Genomic DNA, 18,536 nt, shown 5'->3' with positions numbered 1-18,536 from the left:
TCCTCTCTCTCCATTGTTAAGAGTCAAATCATTTAAGATTTTCAGCACTAACCGCCAATATGAGAAATTAAGCCGCTGTCAAAGTTTGAAGGAAGTAGACACAGGTTAAATCTGAGGAAGGGAAGACCCATGTGGGGCTGAGGAGCAGGCACAGCTGCTGCCCTCTCCCTGTGGAGTCTTCTGTGTGCTCTGCCTTGACACTGCCGCTTCCCAGTGTGTGGGGAATAGCAGCAAGCAGGGAAGATCACCCTGGCTTTTGCGTTTAAGGCTTCTGAAATTTGGTGGCATTCTGCCTCACAGTTTTTATCCTCTTTATAGGTCAGACTGATCTCTGCAGCCATGACTCTTTTATAAAGGCCGAACTGCTACAGCAACATCCAAAGCCATTATCAAGAACCGCATCATTAGACCGTCTGGTGGCTATAACTCCAAGATAAACAGTTACTTCTGTCAGCCACAACATTCCACACAGCGCAGCGATCACAAGTCAGCAGTTGAAGGCACAAGGTCAGGGCTCCCTCTGACTGATGTTTATTTCTTACTCTAGCTCAGGACAGTAGGTTTATCCTTTTCATTTCTGGCTTTTTAAAGGAAAAAGACATTTAGTTTTATAGCGCTGTGTGTAGAATGTTGGTGCCCTTCCAAGCGCACATGTTGAGATTATAGCCCCCAGTATGATGGTATTGGAGGTAGAGCCTATAGGTGGCGACTGGATCATAAGGGATCATAAGGGTATAGAGCATGATGTAAGACGTTAGTGCCCATGAGAAGAAACCCAGGGATAGTCTTCCGGAAGCAGGCTATCTTCAAAGTCGATGAGCCCTCACCAGAGGGCTGTGTGTTAATTTTGACTACCAGTTCACAGAACTCACAGAAATAAACACGTCATTTAAGCCACCCACGGTGTGATATTCTGTTAACACATTTTGAAGCGCGACATCACCGATGTTCTCCACGAAATGTGGCACACGTAGATGCTCAGTAACTATGGTTGTTAGTACAAAGTGGCTTGGCCTGGCTAGGTTCTCACTGCTTTCTGCTCTCAGCTGGGCTCGCTCACACCCACACCGTAGGCAAGGCTTATGTCTCCTTTGTTCAGTGGAATTTACAGGCCGGCCTGAGTATGTATGTGGTATTAGGAGCTCCCAGCTCAGTTTCTGCTTAAAAATAAATCCAGATTCTCCCTTCCCTTATAAAACTGGAAGCCCAGAGGCAGTTCTGAACACAAATAGCCAGAGCTAACAAGACCCTGTGTCCTACAGACAAGAGCCCTCCCCAGCTTTCCTTTTGTTGCCATCCAGCCAATGTACACATCCCATATTCAGTAAATTGCTCTCCCATGGTTAGTTACTGCCTCCTACACAAACGCTGCATGCTGATACTTCCTAGGGAGTCTTTCTAGTATCTTAATAATCAATAATTTATTCTTTCAGAGTAACCAAATAGAAAGATAAAGGTCTTTTTTTTAATGACATGAAATCTGTGTGGATGTAGTGAAAGTAACTGTACGACTTAGAAATAGGATCCAGGATCCTAGAACGTAAAGTTATGTTTCTTAAACTTTTACTCTTGTAGCCCCTTTTATCCAATGAATTTTTTTAATTTATTTATTTATTTATTAAAGATTTCTGTCTCTTCCCCACCGCCGCCTCCCCTTTCCCTCCCCCTCCCCCAATCAAGTCCCCCTCCCTCGTCAGCCCAAAAAGCAATCAGGGTTCTCTGCCCTGTGGGAAGTCCAAGGACCACCCACCTCCATCCAGGTCTAGTAAGGTGAGCATCCAAACTGCCTAGGCTCCCACACAACCAATAGGTCCAGTAGAATCAAAAACCCATTGCCATTGTTCTTGAGGTCTCAGTAGTCCTCCTTGACCGCTATGTTCAGCGAGACCGGTTTTGACCCAGGCTTTTTCAGACCCAGGCCAGCTGGCCTTGGTGAGTTCCTGATAGAACATCCCCATTGTCTCAGTGTATGGGTGCACCCCTCGCGGTCCTGAGTTCCTTGCCTGTGCTCTCTCTCCTTCTGCTCCTGATTTGGACCTTGAGATTTCAGTCCGGTGCTCCAATGTGGGTCTCTGTCTCTGTCTCATTTCATCGCCTGATGAAGTTTAATATTCAGGAGGATGCCTATATGATTTTCTTTGGGTTCTCCTTCTTATTTAGCTTCTCTAAGAACCCGAATTATAGGTTCAATGTCCTTTATTTATGGCTAGAAACCAAATATGAGTGAGAACATCCCATGTTCCTCTTTTTGGGTCTGGCTTACCTCACTCAGGATGGTGTTTTCTATTTCCATCCATTTGCCTTTTTTTTTTCAGATTTATTGAAAATGACAGAACAAACTCAAACGGCTCCACACGGTGTTTTGAAATTCATCCCCACTGTAGGCTGAGTGACCTGCAGGTTGGAGAGACTGCCGAAGTCCAGAAGCTTCAGCATCTCCTTGGTGTCAGGATCTACCTCAATGATCTCCTGATCCAGGGCTGACACCTCAGGGACGTAATTATCCCTCCTTTCTCGCTCTTCCTCCTGCAGTTTGATAGAGATGCCCCTGACAGGGCCCCTCTGAATCCTCTTCATCAGATGCATGACATAGCCGGCTATCTTGTTGCGGAGTTTCTTGCTGGGGATGATGGTGATCTCCTCGCACACGCGCTTGTTGGTGTGGAAGTCATTGCCCAGGCGCGTGTAGTACTTCTCGATGATGACCCGGGGCCGCCTTCTTCACGGTCTTGGTGCGGACATGGCCCATGTTGACGGGTCCCGGTAAAAGAGTTATCCAATGAATTTAAATGTATCCTTGGTTAGGAATACAAAACTAGGTATACATATCAAACATTTCCTGAAAACAACTCATAAAGAAACTTATTTAAAACCATGCTTTGGTATACATGTAATTTTACTGTTTGTTAAAGAGAAAAACAAATTCACATACTAATGAGATGGGTGTACTTACTTACTATTTCACAAAAGAATTATATTTTGGCTGAATATTTGATACCAAAAGATGGAGGGCATGTTCAACAGCTTTTGAAATTTGATTTTGATTATTGTGAGTACTAAGAATACCGCTCAAATAAATGCATTGAATTTCATAATATATAGTAGCCTACATCAGAGCTGAGGCACTTTGGACAGTGGTCATGTGTTTTGTTGGGTGTGACAACATGCGCAGTACAAAGTTCATGTGTGTTCGAAACCAAGCTGCAGTGAAGTCAGGCAAGTAGATATGGACAGGCACTGGTGGAAACAGTCCTGGTCCAACACATGCTTGATGTGAAATTATATTTTCATCCCTATCCATTCAGAAAACGTGATTCTTGATAATTGTTTTGTGTGACAGGTGTTCACTTACTTTACCCCATACGGGGACAAAACCACAGTTTCAGAGGTTAGGTAATTGATAGAGAAGTACATTAGGTTCCTGCCTATTGTAAGATGTCACCCTCCCAGATACATATGTGAATTAGAAGTTAGATAAATAAAGTAAGTAATAGTAATAAATAATGATAGCAATAAAAGTAAATAAAGTAAGTTTAAAGATTTATGACTACATAAACAAATAAACATAAACAAAATTGTTCTGAAAGAACAATGATTTTAAATTTATACAGCATGCCATTAAAATGTCAATAAAGACTCTGCTGTGGTGCTAGTGGAAGGGTGAAGTCATGAACGAAAACAAAAAGTGAGAGACTCATTGCATTGCTAACATCGGGATTTCTAGTCCTCAGATTCCATAGGAAGCAAATTTGAAAATCATGTCATATCTCAGTGTGTACAAATGTGTCATTGCAATGCAACTGAGTGTGATGGCAAGAGGGGACAGCTATTGGTCCACAAAGGACCCATCTGAATCATCAGGAGGGATGACAAGAGGGGACAGCTATTGGTCCACAAAGGACCCATGTGAATCATCAGGAGGGATGGTGAGAGGGACAGCTATTGGTCCACAAAGGACCCATCTGAATCATCAGGAGGGATGACAAGAGGGGACAGCTATTGGTTCACAAAGGACCCATCTGAATCATCAGGAGGGATGACAAGAGGGGATTGCTATTGGTCCACAAAGGACCCATCTGAATCATCAGGAGGGATGGTGAGAGGGACAGCTATTGATCCACAAAGGACCTATCTGAGTCAACAGAAAAGACTGACTTATTCTCTCCCTTGGTACTAGCATAACTTTTTGCTTAATTGGTAAAAGAAAATTTATATTTAGTAAAAAATCCAAATGGATATGATGTTAAAAAGAATAGTTTTAAAGTAAAGACAATTTGAAGAAACTATATGAAAATGCATCATTTCTTGGTAGAAGATCAATAGAAGGAAATAATCAAAAACAAAAATCCTGATAAATTTAAACATACAAAAATGAAAAACTTAGTTGGGCTTGGACTTATGTCTTTAATACCAGCACTCAGGATGCTGGGGCAAGAATATTGAGTTCAAGGACAGCCTTGTATATTATAATAATAACCTCTTTCCAAAAACCAGTAAATAAATAAATACATAAGTGAAAAACTTAAAAATCTGTCCTCATAGTACTTGAAAATAATTAAAAATAAATTAGTAAAAATAATTGAAAATAGAACTCAGCGATTGCTTTTATAAATATAAGTGAAGACCCATGTAACATGAGGGCCTGCTTGTTGGGGATTTCTGTCCCCCCACCAGGTCCCATAGCTGTTTAGCCCTAAAGAAAATAACTCATAGGTCTCTATAAGTTATAAACTGATTGGCCCATTCTTAGGACTTATATTAGCCCATTATTCTAGTATATGTTAGTCACATGGTTCAGTACCTTTTATTCTTGTTGCATTAAGTCACATCCTGCTTCTTTGGTGTCTGGACAGAACTGGGGAGGAATGGGCTTCCTTCTTCCCAGAATACTACTTTTCTTATTGTCCCACCTCTACTTCCTGTCTGGTTGTCCCACCTATACTTCCTGCCTAACTACTGGCCAATCAGTGTTTATTTAAAACATAATTGACAGAATACAGAATTGTCCCACACCAGACCCACAGGCAGCAAGGTGGAGCAGTGGATACAGGAGCTTAGGACAGATAGACCTGGACATACGATTTCCATTCCTGGGTCTCTGAGGTGGGGGAGGAGAGAAAGTAATGCAAGTTGTCCTCTGATGACCTTACATGAGTGCCATGGTGTGTTTGTTAGTGTGTGGACACACAAACACATACATACCCATAAACATACACCCTCAAACACACATACATCGATGTGATAAAGTACCAAAAATAATACTACTAAGGAAATTTTATGAAATAAAGGGATAGTCAATTTATCATACAAACTGTATGTGTTATAGTAAAATGTTTACATAACAAAGACCCAGGTAAAATAGATTAGTAAACAGTTCTGTACAGAAAGTGTTTCAAATGAATGAAAGCAGTGATGTTTAGTGTTGACTGGTGGTGGCAAAGAAGGCAGGTCCAGCTGGGTTAAGATGCTGCACTAATCACTTTCCTAAAGTGCAACATGGAGCAGATGTAACGAAGCCTTAACATCATCACAGACTTGTGACAGGAACTTAAATGTACGAACACATTCTAAGGAACCACTCAGATCTGTTCAAAGAGATTTATGTTCATTTCAGTTCTTTGTAACATTATTTATGTTGCCATAAAATCATTCAGTAAGAAAAATGTGGCAAAATAAATTAATAATATTGTCTTATATTGCATGGCTTACCCTGTTTTGGGTTCAAAAGATATTTTTGCATTACAAAGTCAAAATTTGGACCAAACTGATTTTATTTGTCTTTCTTTGACAGTCACCACAAGTTTTGTCACATCCAAGAGCTGTTTTCCTGATGCGGATTTTGGTTTTGTCTACTGTCACAATTTTTCTATCCTTCGTGTCTACTTTTGTGTGGACCACCTGTTCCTTCCATTTCCTAGGGGTTCAATTTACTTTTTCATCGTTAGTTTCTCTAAGTATCTAAGCTCAGTTTGTTGTTTCAGACCTGTAATGGTAGAACTTCCTTGTGAACTTGACTGAACCTGGAGCCAAGAGACAGACAAGCTGTCAGTACGCCTATGAGACATTTCCTTCAGTTTAACTGAAGTAGGACAACCACCCTAGATGTGGGCAGCACCTCCAGGTGGCAGCAGGCATAGGAAGTCCCAGAAATAAAAGTCTGGCTTTTGTCTGCATGCTTCACATTGTACTGGTCCAAGTTCCTCTATCCTATTGATATCTTATTGTTGGTACTGCTGACATTTTTCTCTAATATTAGGGATCAGCTTCCCCCTCTTTCCATTGAAGACTGAGAACCAGCTGCTCTCCAGGAATTTCCAGGTTCTCAATGGTAAACACGGATTACTGGGGTATCTAGCACAGTGGACCAAGCATCTAACAGGTTCTCAGCCTCTTCAGTGTGAAGCCAGTCATTGAGGACTCCCTAGGACATTTTAATAAGCCAATTGGATAAGCACATCCCCCTTAATGTTCATTCATTCCTGTGATTCTGTTTCTATAGCAGACCCTAGCTATAGACCTAGGTTTTCAGGATAAGTATTTAAAATTTTGCACTTTTCCATGTGTGTTGCCTTAATTACATTGCCCAAGTTTCATTCCATTAAATTATTTCCAAATTATTCTCAAAATCATGGAATTACTTCCTTTGTTTTTCATTTCTGTTTTATTTTCTTTACGGTCAGAACACTTACTCGGTATGATTTTAATTCTCTTAAATTATTGACGCTTGTTTTTAAAATACAGATTATATTGTGTCTTGGTTAATTTTGCGTGGGTATGTAATTCTGCTGACTTAGAGTGATATAGTCTATAAATGTGAACCAGTTTTATTGAAAGTAGTGTTTAAATATATGCTATTACTGATTGTTCATCCTATTCATTACAGTGATGTAGAGGGAGGGGAACTGCAGTCGGGATGTATTAAAAATAAAAACATGCTGGTGGGAATGCAAACTGGTACAGCCCCTTTGGATGTGGCAATTTCTCAGAAAATTAGGAAATAACCTTTCTCAAGACTCAGTAATACCACTTTTGGGTATATATCCAAAGGATGCTCAATCGTGCCACAAGGACATGTGCTCAACTATGTTCATAGAAGCTTTGTTTGTAATAGCCAGAACCTGTAAACAACCTAAATGCCCCTCAACCGAAGAATGGATAAGAAAAATGTGCTACATTTACACAATGGAGTACTACACAGCAGAAAAAAATAATGGCATCTTGAATTTTGCAGGCAAATGGATGGAGCTAGAAATTATCATTTTGAGTGAGGTAATCCAGACCCAGAAATACAATTATCACATATACTCACTCATAAGCGGTTTTTAAACATAAAGTAAAGAAACCAGCCCACAAACCACAATCCCAGAGAACCTGGACAACAATGAGGACCCTAAGAGACTTACATAGATCTAATCCTCATGGGAGGTAGAAAAAGACAAGATCTAAGTAAATTGGGAGCATGGGGACCTTGAGAGAGGGTTGAAGGGGAGGGAAGTTGCAGGGAGGGGAGCAGAGAAAAATGTAGAGCTCAATAAAAATCAATAAAATAAAAAAATACAAATATAAGAAAATAGCAGAAGAGAGGAAGAAAGAAAGAACTTGAATAGCAGCATACCAATGCATATACAAATCAAACTACGAAAAATAGTGATAAAACTTTCAAACCTCTTGGCAGGAAATCCTATATATATTAAAGAACACATGCATATAAATATGCATTCAGTAGCTGCAAAGTGATACACGCTTTTAATCCCAGGACTTGGGAGGCAGAGGCAGGAAGATCTCTATGAGTTCAAGGTGGCCTGAATGAAATAGTGAGTTTTAGGACATCCAGGCCTACATACTGAGATCGTGTCTTGAAAAAAGTAAAACAAAAACAAGATCAAGAAAAGAATTACAGCAGATGTTTGATCAGAAACTATTCAAGTCAATGGAAAACGAAGTGAAATCTATTCAATGTTAAGGACTGAAGGAATAGAGAAAGCAAGCAAGCTAGGAAGGAAGATGGGAAGGAGAGAGCACTGATATCACTGAAAACAAAAAGCTATTTCTGGGCTCGGGGTATACTCAGTTGATTGACCACTTGCCTAATATGCACACAATTTCCAATACTCACACCAATTATGGTGGCACAAGTCTATATTCTCAAAAGATGGAGATGGAGGCAGAAAGATAAAAAATTCAAGGTCATCATCAGCTACATTTAAAGTCTGAGGGCAGCCTAGACTCCATGAGACTTTGTCTCAAAAAAAGAACTTTCCAAATTACACTTTATAAGTAAGAACAAATTATGTTCTAGCTACAGGAAGCACATTTTATATTTTATAGTAAAAACACATTCTGAAGATAGGTAGGTAAGTAGGTACGTAGTAGATAGATAGATAGACAGATAGATAGATAGATAGTTAGGGAGAGGACACATACATGTATGGCTTATTGATGTTGTTGTTAAAAATATACTCATATGATATTGGAGGCTGGGAAGAGCAACTCTGCCCTTCAAGCTGAGAGCCACATAAGCTAGTGGTGACTCCCCTGTCTGCGCACCCAAGAACCAGGAGCTCAGTTAGTGGAATTTTAAGTCCAAACGCTAAGCAGACCAAGTGTCTCTGTTTCACAAGTGTCCTTTCTATTCATTCTATTCAGACATTTGATGATTGACTTTGATGACAACGGCCATGGGGAGAACAGTGTGCCTTGCTCTGTCTATTATTTCCAATGCTAGCCCCAAATTATCTCACAAACCTCCGCAGAGTAGCACGGAACCGAAGATTTGATCTAAAAGAAGTCGGCACAAAATTAACCATAGCATATGCGAGCACAGTAATAAGTCATAAGGAAAAAGATGAGAATGGCACACCAGGAAAAATCAAATTTAAGATATATAAAATATATAGACAGGAAATAATAAAAAAATACCACAGAACTCAGAACAAGTCTCCTGCCAGGGAAGAGAAATGCTTCATAATGACGTGGTATATATTCATCAAGAGGGCAAAGATTTATTCTTGAATGTGTGTTTCTCTAACAGAAATTCAAGGAAGAGCAGGTAAGATGACTTGATGGATAAAGGTGCTTACTGCCATGCGTGAGTTCGAATCCTGGGACCCATATGTTGGAGGGAGATAACTGACCCCTGAGAGCGGTCCTCTAATCTCCATATGTGTGCCATTGCATGTGCCCACAAATAACAAATAATAGAGTAAATAAAAGCAAAACCTTTTAAAACAGACGTAAAAAGGTATATAGCAAAACTAGAGTACCATCTCAACACCTCTTTCCTGGGATGAACAGGATAATCAATCAGTAATAGCATAGATTTAAATGCCACTTCCAATAAAATCAACTAACGTTTATAGACCATCCCACTCTAAACTGGCAGAATTACATATCCGTGCAGAATTCACCAAGACAAGTTATATTCTGGACTTTTAAAAGTTTTAATTACATTGCCCAAGTTTCATTCTATTAACACATTTTCAGATTATTCTTAGAATCATGAATCATTTACTTTGGTTTTCATTCTTATTTTACTCTTTTACTGTCAGAAAACTTCCTCCCTGAGACACACTCCTCCTCCGTTCCCCTGCAGAAAAGAGCAGGCTTCACAAGGAAATCATCTGAACATGGCCTAACAAGTTAGAATAAGACTGGCTAGGCACAAACGCTCATCTCTAGCCTGGACAGGCCAGCCCAGTAGGAGGAAAAGGGTCCCAAGAACAGGTGAAGGAACTGCTCATGTTTCTTCTGCTTGCTATTCTTTGTAAGTTGGTGACTTGGACAAAATTTTGGGGAGAAATTAGTGTTACTTTGTACGAATTTTGGACAAAATTTTGTAACAAAAATAGTACTACTTTTTGTTTGTCTGTACTCCCCATTCTTCTTTCTTTAGATTAAATTGCAATAGTATTCTGCTACTCTGTGCTGTCTCATCGATTAATAATATTTCATTCATGTTTTTCAGTCTTTCTCAAACTGCTGTACTCTGATTAGTTCCCCCTGCAACATGTTTCTACTTCCAGGGTCATATTTTCTTCTGTAGTATCTGAAAGATTGCTTATATTATCCAAATTTCTTTTTAAAGCCACACATTGTCTTAGAATTATTATTTTTAACCTTTGCAGTGTTAGGGATCAAATCCAGGTCCCCAGGAATCCTAAGTAAGAACCAATAAATAGAATATCACCTTTTTCTGTTCAACGTGATTGGTTCAAAGAAAGGGAAGAGTACACCTCAAGAAAATGAAGACCCAGAATTCTTAGTTTTACCTTGGCTTCTATAAACTATACTTTCATCATAGAAGGTTTCTTTTGATTATCTTTTCTATCTTCTTTTTTCTCTCTCTACTGTGCTCTTCCTAGCTCCAGGATTATGAAGAGCATTTTTATTTTATTTTATTTTATTTTATTTTTTTTTATTTTTTTATTTTTTTTGGTTTTTTGAGACAGGGTTTCTCTGTGGCTTTAGAGCCTGTCCTGGCACTAGCTCTGTAGACCAGGCTGGTCTCGAACTCACAGAGATCCGCCTGCCTCTGCCTCCCGAGTGCTGGGATTAAAGGCGTGCGCCACCATCGCCCGGCCTGAAGAGCATTTTTATAGCTTGTCCTCTTAATTTTGCTCAGCATTTTCTTATCTCTATCATAGCTAGGATTGTTTCTACTTATGGTTCTACTAAATATGTGACAACTTACTTTTATTAAAACTATACCTAGCAAATTTCAGTAGATGGTGGACATTATGAATTTCTACTATAGATGCCAAGATCATTTGATGGCTATTTAATGTTATAATTTGCTTTGGAAAAAATTGGATCATCATGAAAATTGCAAATTAGTTAGAATTCCAACAGGCAGGACTTTCTCCTAAGGTTGATGCAGCCCACTCCCAACAAATGACCCTTTGGAGGATTTTACCCTTTTACAAAAATAAGATCTTTCTATTCTGGCTAACGGGATGCTGACTTCTCCCTGATTGATGTGAGAATCAGAAGTTGTTCTCCTACTTGTGCTTATCCCTGATTACTGGGCTTGGGTTACTTCCACCAACCTGAATTCTAGCTAGAATTTAGGGAGAATGCCCAAAAAGGGGGAAAGCTACAGGGGCTGCTCACAGAGCCCCGAAGATTCAGAGGGACTCTAGCTCTTGGGTGAATTCAGGCTGGTCACAAGACTGTCGCTCTGAGTTTGTGAGCATCCCAGTCTAAGGTGCTGGGTGAGGACAATGGACTGGTGCACAAGCTGAGGAGGCCAGCTGACGGGACAAAGCGGCACAGCTGAAGGCGCAGTGTTGCCGATACTTTTGTTTCTCTTTGAAGCGCCATGTCTACTGGTCTCTTCCCAGATTTACTCCAGGTGGCACCAAGATGGTTGTAGACCCCTTCACACCAGTATTCCAGGAGTTTGGGAAAAAATGAATAAACAGAAGAAAGCTTTTGGTAATTGTTCTGGCAGAAAATTCTGAGACGTGTGTATGAACATGTGTATGTGTGTGTTTATATGTGTGTGTGTATTTGTGTGTGTTTGTATTGTGGTGCTGTGTGTGAGCACACGTGTGTGTACAGGTGTATATGTGTGGTGTGTATGTGTGTATGTGCGTGTGTGGGGTGTGTGTGTGTTTTCTGAATGAATCACTGAGAGCAGGAGAGAGTGATTTTTCTAAAGAGCAAGGTCTCTGAAACCCAGACACTGGATTAGATGCACTGGGGGTTTAAACTGCAGATTGGATGCAGATCGGTCTCGTCTCTCTGACCTGGTAAGTTCATCATGCTAGGCAGTGAGTCGCAGAGGAAGGACTAGCCAGTTTCATCCAGTGAGTGGTCTGAAGCAGGAAATTACCAGCATGTTTTGATCCTGCATTTCCTTAGCAACTTTCATGCCATGTGCTGCGTTACCAAGTGGCTTGCTTCAAGGGGCAGGCAAACGAATGCAAAGCAGTCTTTGTACAGTGAACAACCGTACGTTTTATAAGGATACAGGGAAAAACAGCACTGTAGTATGCTTAAGTGAAAAGTTCCAAAAATTGACAATGCAGATAATTTTGCCTGTGAGTTTTCAGAGATTAATCGTGCTGAAGACAGAAAAGATACGCCTTTGGTCTTTGTCCTCTGCTTAGGCACAGGACAGTGATTTACCCATATGAGGTTTTCAAGAGAGTGTTTGTTGAATGAATAGCGTGGGTTCTGCATCAGTATCTTGTGGGGTCACCTATGGTGTCTTCCTAACAAGCTCATGAGATACAGTCTACTCTTTCCTCATTTGGCAAATTCATAAGTTCATAACCAAAGACGTGTCGCTTGCCTACAATACATAATGAATAATTAATGAAACACCTACAGTTAACAAAAGTTGTAGCTCTGGCCCTTGGCATTTTGGGAATTCCTGTTAATGCTAGTTAATGTTAATAAACAAACAACAACAACAACAATAAAAATATAGCCAAAAAAAAAAGCCAAAAACAAAAACCAAAAAAAGCAGATCTGTGGAAAGGGTTTACTGGATAATGTCAAACAAAGCTGAAGAACGGGCACTGTACATGTTGTCTACAGCAAGGGCTCAACTGTGAAGGAAGTACGATTGAGATTTGCTTAGCAATTGTGAAAACACAAGGGAATTATTCATTAACCGATGAGTCAAATGATGGTGCGCACAAGAAAGTCTTCCCCGGTGAGCTCCAGCAGCCACCTGAGTGATGAGCGCATTGTTAAAGGCAGCAGGGCTGGTCCCTTTGTTCTGAGGTGGCCAAGTAGAAAGGAACAGAATCAAGTGACAGCTTCAATGGTTGCTGGTACAAAGAAGCCACATTCTGTTTTCAGGGCAGCAAATTAGTTGACTCACACAATAAGACCCTACAGGCCTCAGCTGCTGTAGGAAGGAGAAGGGCGAGCTCTGCACCAGGCAGCAGTGCGGCTGCGGGGGCTTCAGAGCGCCCTTGCCTGAGAGGGCCATTGTGGCGGTTTAACAGCGTCCATTTGCTTCACCGCTGCCTATTTTCATGACTGCATTTCAATTACTTGGGTTGAAATTATCAATAATCTCAGCTGGTTCCAAGAAAAATGGCACCATGAGTGACGTCTCTGTTGTTTCTTAGTCCCCTTTCTTTTGAGCTTGTTTTGTCTTCAGGTAACCTGAAACACGCCTAAGCTAGCTTAAATAATAAGGAAGGTAAAGTCGGTTTTGTTATGTTCGAAGCAGAGGGCTGTGGAGGTGACTGATGGGCTCGCGTTGTTAGCACAACCGTGGACAGTTTCAAATTCTCTGCAAACGTAGGTGCATTGTGAGGAGGTTCCTGGGCGGGGCTCTGCTTGGTCATGAGCTTCTCTGGGGTTTCCATGCGTCCGTGTTCGCAGAGAAGAGCAAGAGTCAGGTGGTCACATCCTAAGAAATTGAAAGAAGAATGTCAGATAAAAATAAACGGCTGTAGGCTACAAAGTGCTCAATACAATAAGTAATAAAATATAATTAAATTCCTAGACCATAAATTATAAAAGCACCTAATTAAAATCTGTCTTAAAGGAGTTTCTGACCAGACCCCTACCAACGCAGGGCACTGGGTTAGCCATTTATCTTCCTATGGGAGAGAGAAAGAGAGTACTCAGGACGCTGAGGCAGGAGAATTGCCATCCAGGCTAGGCTATTTGATGAGATCTTGCCAACAATAAAAAAATAATAAAATTCTCTGTACTTATTGTAGTAAAATTCAGCTTATATCTGCAGCCAATCTGTTGACAGATATAAATGTTTCAGTTTGAGTTAAAAAGAAACAGCATTGAATGTTCCTGGGGGAGTCAAAGCTACACTTCAGCATTTATCTTTTAGCTACTGTTGACCTGGATGATGGAGACATTGGTTGGATCGTTGCAGAGAAGTTGTTCATATTCTCTTAAACTCTTTCTTACTGTTGACTCTACTTGCCAGCCTTGTGGTGCAGAATGATCCTACGGTTCTATGACAAGTCAGGATGGAAGAGTTGGGTGATTTCCTATCGAGTGGAGAATATATTTAAAAAAATTTTCCCATCTCATGAGGAATATTCAGAGAATAACCACAGTAATGACTATTACAGGTTCATTGAAAAACACAATGGAAGCCGGGCGGTTGTGGCACACGCCTTTAATCCCAGCACTTGGGAGGCAGAAGCAGGTGGATCTCTGTGAGTTCGAGACCAGCCTGGTCTACAAGAGCTAGTTCCAGGACAGGCTCCAAAACCACAGAGAAACCCTGTCTCGAAAAAGCAAAAAAAAAAAAAACAAAAAAACAAAAAAACAAAACAAAACAAAAAAAACACAATGAAAATCTGTGGTTCTGAGCCTACAGCTGTTCAACATATAATATTGTCTTCATTTCCATGCCCATAGAGGCACACACTTAAACACACAAGCATGCACACAGAGTCACAAGAATGTGCATATTGCAAGGCTCCCACATACACATACATAGACACACACACAATGCACCAACGCACATATACACATACACACATAGACAAATGCAATTTTATTAGTGTAATGTCTTAACTTTGTTTAGTTTTTGGGGGTCGGCTATACTCATTCTGTTAAATCTTGGACTGAATGGGGTGGTTTTCAGCGTGAGTTAAATGCCATGCATCATATGTAATGATTGCTGCATGTGGTAACTTTATCGCATATTCTGTAAACAACGTCCTTCATGAATGACAGACAATAATGCGAACCAACTGTGAGCAATCGACTCCAAATTCTGTGCTAGAGATGGTCAGTTCCCAGGGTCATGGAGGAAAGCCTTTAAACGCACATGTGACCTGGTCTTGTTGTTTGACGACCTCTCCTGATCAGTTTCTGTAACGGCTCCAGACAGAAAGAACTAATCATGTTGTATTTCATATTAGCACCAAGCTTTACAAATGAACAAGGGAACTTTTAAGTTGTGCATGAAGTTACAGGTTAGATACGGCAAACAAGAGTGACTGACTGTAAAATACCAGCGATTCGATTAAAATAAAACACGTGCATTCCATCAGCTTATGCTACACATACACAGAACATAAGAACTTACAACTTTCATCAGATAAATAGGATAAAGTCTATAAAATGTAAATGTAAAATAAACTTTTGACATTTGAAATTATTTATAGTTCTATGGTCTCATTCCTGTTTTTTTTTTTACTTTGCTTGTTTGATTTAAATTAAAAAAAAGGTGAATTTTCTACTTCCAGAAAGGAAAACCCTTAAATTCCTAGTCTCAAATGCTTCAGATTTTGAAAAGTATCAGGGCCTGTGGGAGATCCAACAGGAAAAAACAAAACAAAAATATAAAACAACAACAACAACAAAAAACACATATAACCCTTGCTCCCAAAAAACTTCTACTATAATGAAAAAAGTAGTGAGGAATTTGAACTCACAGGAAACCAGAAAAAAAAATTAAAAGGTAAATCACATTTTCTTGTACAAATTTTTGCTAATCCTAATGTCATTTATAAAGTCGAAAGGAATGCTTATGCTAATTTGATTTAGTAGAGCAAGGTTTCTGCGCCAGGAGAGGATTCTATTTGATAGTTATTTTCTAACCTTTATTTCTTGTCTTAAGTCTAAAGCTTATACACACAGCTGAGAGGTGGAGAACAGGCTTCGACGGGTTTCTACTGAGCAGTCAGAGAAACTTCAGAATCATTTTTGATTGCCTGACTCTTAGGATTAAGTCCCTCCTATGGAAGCCCATGTTCCCATCCTGGACAAAGGGGACATGTAGCCTTTATGTATGTGTGTACATGTTCATACATGAAAGTGCACATATATGCCTGTGTTTTGAAATTTCATACATGTGGAAAATAATCAAACCAACACACAAATCTTTAAGGAAAGTTGGCTTCAGATAGCTAGACTACCTGTATGGGAGTAGACTGAGGCATACGCAGTTTGAGACAGGGCAAGTGTTTGAGTGGCCCACTTAATCTAACTACAAGATGGTTTTATTTGTGAATTCATTATAATAAAGTCTGGTAGACAGCAAGCATCAGAGAACCCTTGTTTGCTTCAACAACACTGTTGTGATATGTAGAATGACATTTTGGCTTCTTTTTTCAGAACTATGTTTATGGGTCTGGAACATGTATGTTTATAAATTCCACTCAGTAAACTTACAGGTTATATAAAAGCTATTGTGTGACTTAGAAGGTCCTAACCAGGGCATGATACAAAAAGAACCTAAGGGGCATACCCTGAGCCACATCATTTCCCTGGTGGACTCCATTAGAGAGCCCTGGCCTCCCAAGTTTTTGCTGACAGTTTTTTTATCTGTTTGACCCAACAGCACAAAATTTCATCAAGCAGCTTTGAATGCCATTATTTATTTGGATATAAGCAACAGGAGTAGAGATGAGAGACTAATAAATTCCATGTTAGAAAGAAAAATGACGAAAATGATCTGGTTTGGGGTGACTTTCCTTTTCACTATGTCAGACACCCCCACTCATCAGACACCCCCACTCATCAGACACCTCCACTCATCAGACACCCCCACTCATCAGACACCCCCACTCATCAGACACCCCCACTCATCAGACACCCGCTCTCTGGTTATACGCCAGCCTGGCCTTGTGTGTGTCCTTTTAAATTGGGTTTACAGCTCCGTTTCTGATCAGTCTGCAGCTCATGCCTGAGCTTTCACCCCATGCTTCAGCTACGACACCCAGAGCCAGGCATTGGCTTCATGTTCTTGTCGCTCTCGAGAGGTGTAGTTTTCGTCTAGTCCCAAGCGTCAGATATGTGGGAGAGGAGTCCTGCTGAAGGGTAGAGGCTGGGACCGACGTGCTGGTATGGAAGTTTTTAGGGAAGCTGAGCATATTCCTCAAGACTGGTTTTGTACTCATTCTCAGCAGGAGCAAAGATATTCTAATAAGATAGGGTCATTTTTTTTTTCAACAACTAAAAAAAAAAAAAAGAAAGAAAAAAAAAGATATTCTAATAAGAGACATTGCCCCTCACTCCGGATATCAGACTATGATATCTAAATAATGAACATCAAGGAATTGGAGTCTCCTGCAAGAATCTCATGCTGCGGGAAGGGAAAGCCTGCAACCCTGCTGCCAGGCAGAGGAAAAACAATATTCCAGGAAGAGATTTCTATGATGGCTGCAGATGTACATTATGAGGCTTCTATGTGCCCTCCCCAGATCTCGTCATTAAGCCCCAACCCCATTTCTTAACTCTGTCTCCAGTCTGTGCAGTGTTTTAAGCAAGTTGGTTCCGGGCGGTGTATACTATTCTCAAGGTGTTTCTCTTCCAGGAAATGAATTAAGACATGTGAATGAAGCACTAATGTAGTCATTGGCAACCCCTCTTACCTTTCCTGGTTGGCTCATTGTTTACCTAATAGCCAGAAATAATATTTCATTGTGTGGAGAATGTTGGCATCAGGGGCCCAGGTTCCCAGCTTATTGATGGCTCAGAGTTGCTGAATTGATGCCCTCAGCAGGTGGCTGCCCTGATGAATGGTGGTTATGGTGGCTCCCACAGAGGCCACTGTAGCCAGGGCATTTACTCCTTTCGGATAATTGCCCCTGAGAAGCTGAACAGGTAATTGTAACATCTGAAAACCAAGCTTTTGGCTCAGAATCAAAGAGTATCAATCTCGTCGACAGAGGTGTTCGGAATGACCCTCAACAGTTGCTAATGAACAGTTTCTGGGGGTTTAATTTTAAGACCAATTGGAGAAACTTTAGCCTCAAGCTCCCCCACTCTAATGCAAATTAACATACTGTAAAGACACCTAGGTAATATGCACCCTGTTAGAAATTTGTAAATATCCTTTTGCGATTGACTGATTTTAGACTTTGTGACAGACTTCAACACTTTCTCATGTCAACCTAATCTGCCCACGCACCTCAAATATCTAACACGTTCGTTCTCAGCCCCTGGATGCACACCATTCTGTGATGCTGTTCCACAAAGGTACCCAAAGGGTCCTAGTAAGCTCTGAAATGAATTTTAATTTTGGAGAGTGATTTAGGTGGGGTTACCTAATGCTCTTTCAGTACTGGCACTATTTTGGGGTTGGGTGAGTCTTCTACAGGATCATATGATGGTCTGGTATGGAACTTCTGTGTTTAGTCTTTGCTTAAACTTGACTTTTGGGGAAAACGATTGCACAAAACAGGAAATAGAATAGAAAGCATCTAATATGTGGCAGTTTGAGGACAAAGAGGAGGTGAAAGCAAGCAGCAAGTGTGTATTAGGATGTGGTCCCTTCACCGTCTGGAGGTCTAGACATCTTTAAGAGATAAAAAAAGGGAATAAAGAAAAATATTTTCCTTTAAATCTAGAAAGAAGATATAGAAAGATCATAAACTATTTCCAAATCTGAACTACTTGTTGTACAAATATTTATTCTTCTTGAATTATTGGAAATAAGTCAGCATGCCGAGCAGCGCTCAGCCAGGTCTGCTCGGCTGAAGTATCATCATTCAACAAGCCAGGGGCTTCCAGAGGATTTCATTGTCATCGTATTTCAGGCTGAGCAATATTGCCAAGAAGAGTGACTAGGAGACCCAGACTAAATCATG

The 18,536-nt window shown here is 40.4% G+C and overlaps 1 pseudogene; it reads right to left on the bottom strand.

The window, feature by feature from the left end:
- Positions 1-2,302: 2,302 nt before the first annotated feature.
- Positions 2,303-2,766, bottom strand: LOC126499272 (40S ribosomal protein S17-like; annotated as a pseudogene).
- Positions 2,767-18,536: the final 15,770 nt, after the last annotated feature.

This window comes from Alexandromys fortis, unplaced genomic scaffold, assembly GCF_014885135.2.
Source record: "Alexandromys fortis isolate MF-2015 unplaced genomic scaffold, M_Fortis_MF-2015_v1.1 scaffold_15, whole genome shotgun sequence".
Taxonomy (NCBI): Eukaryota; Metazoa; Chordata; class Mammalia; order Rodentia; family Cricetidae; genus Alexandromys; species Alexandromys fortis.
Note: the sequence above shows the minus strand (reverse complement) of the source record. Positions and strands in the feature narration are given on the sequence as shown.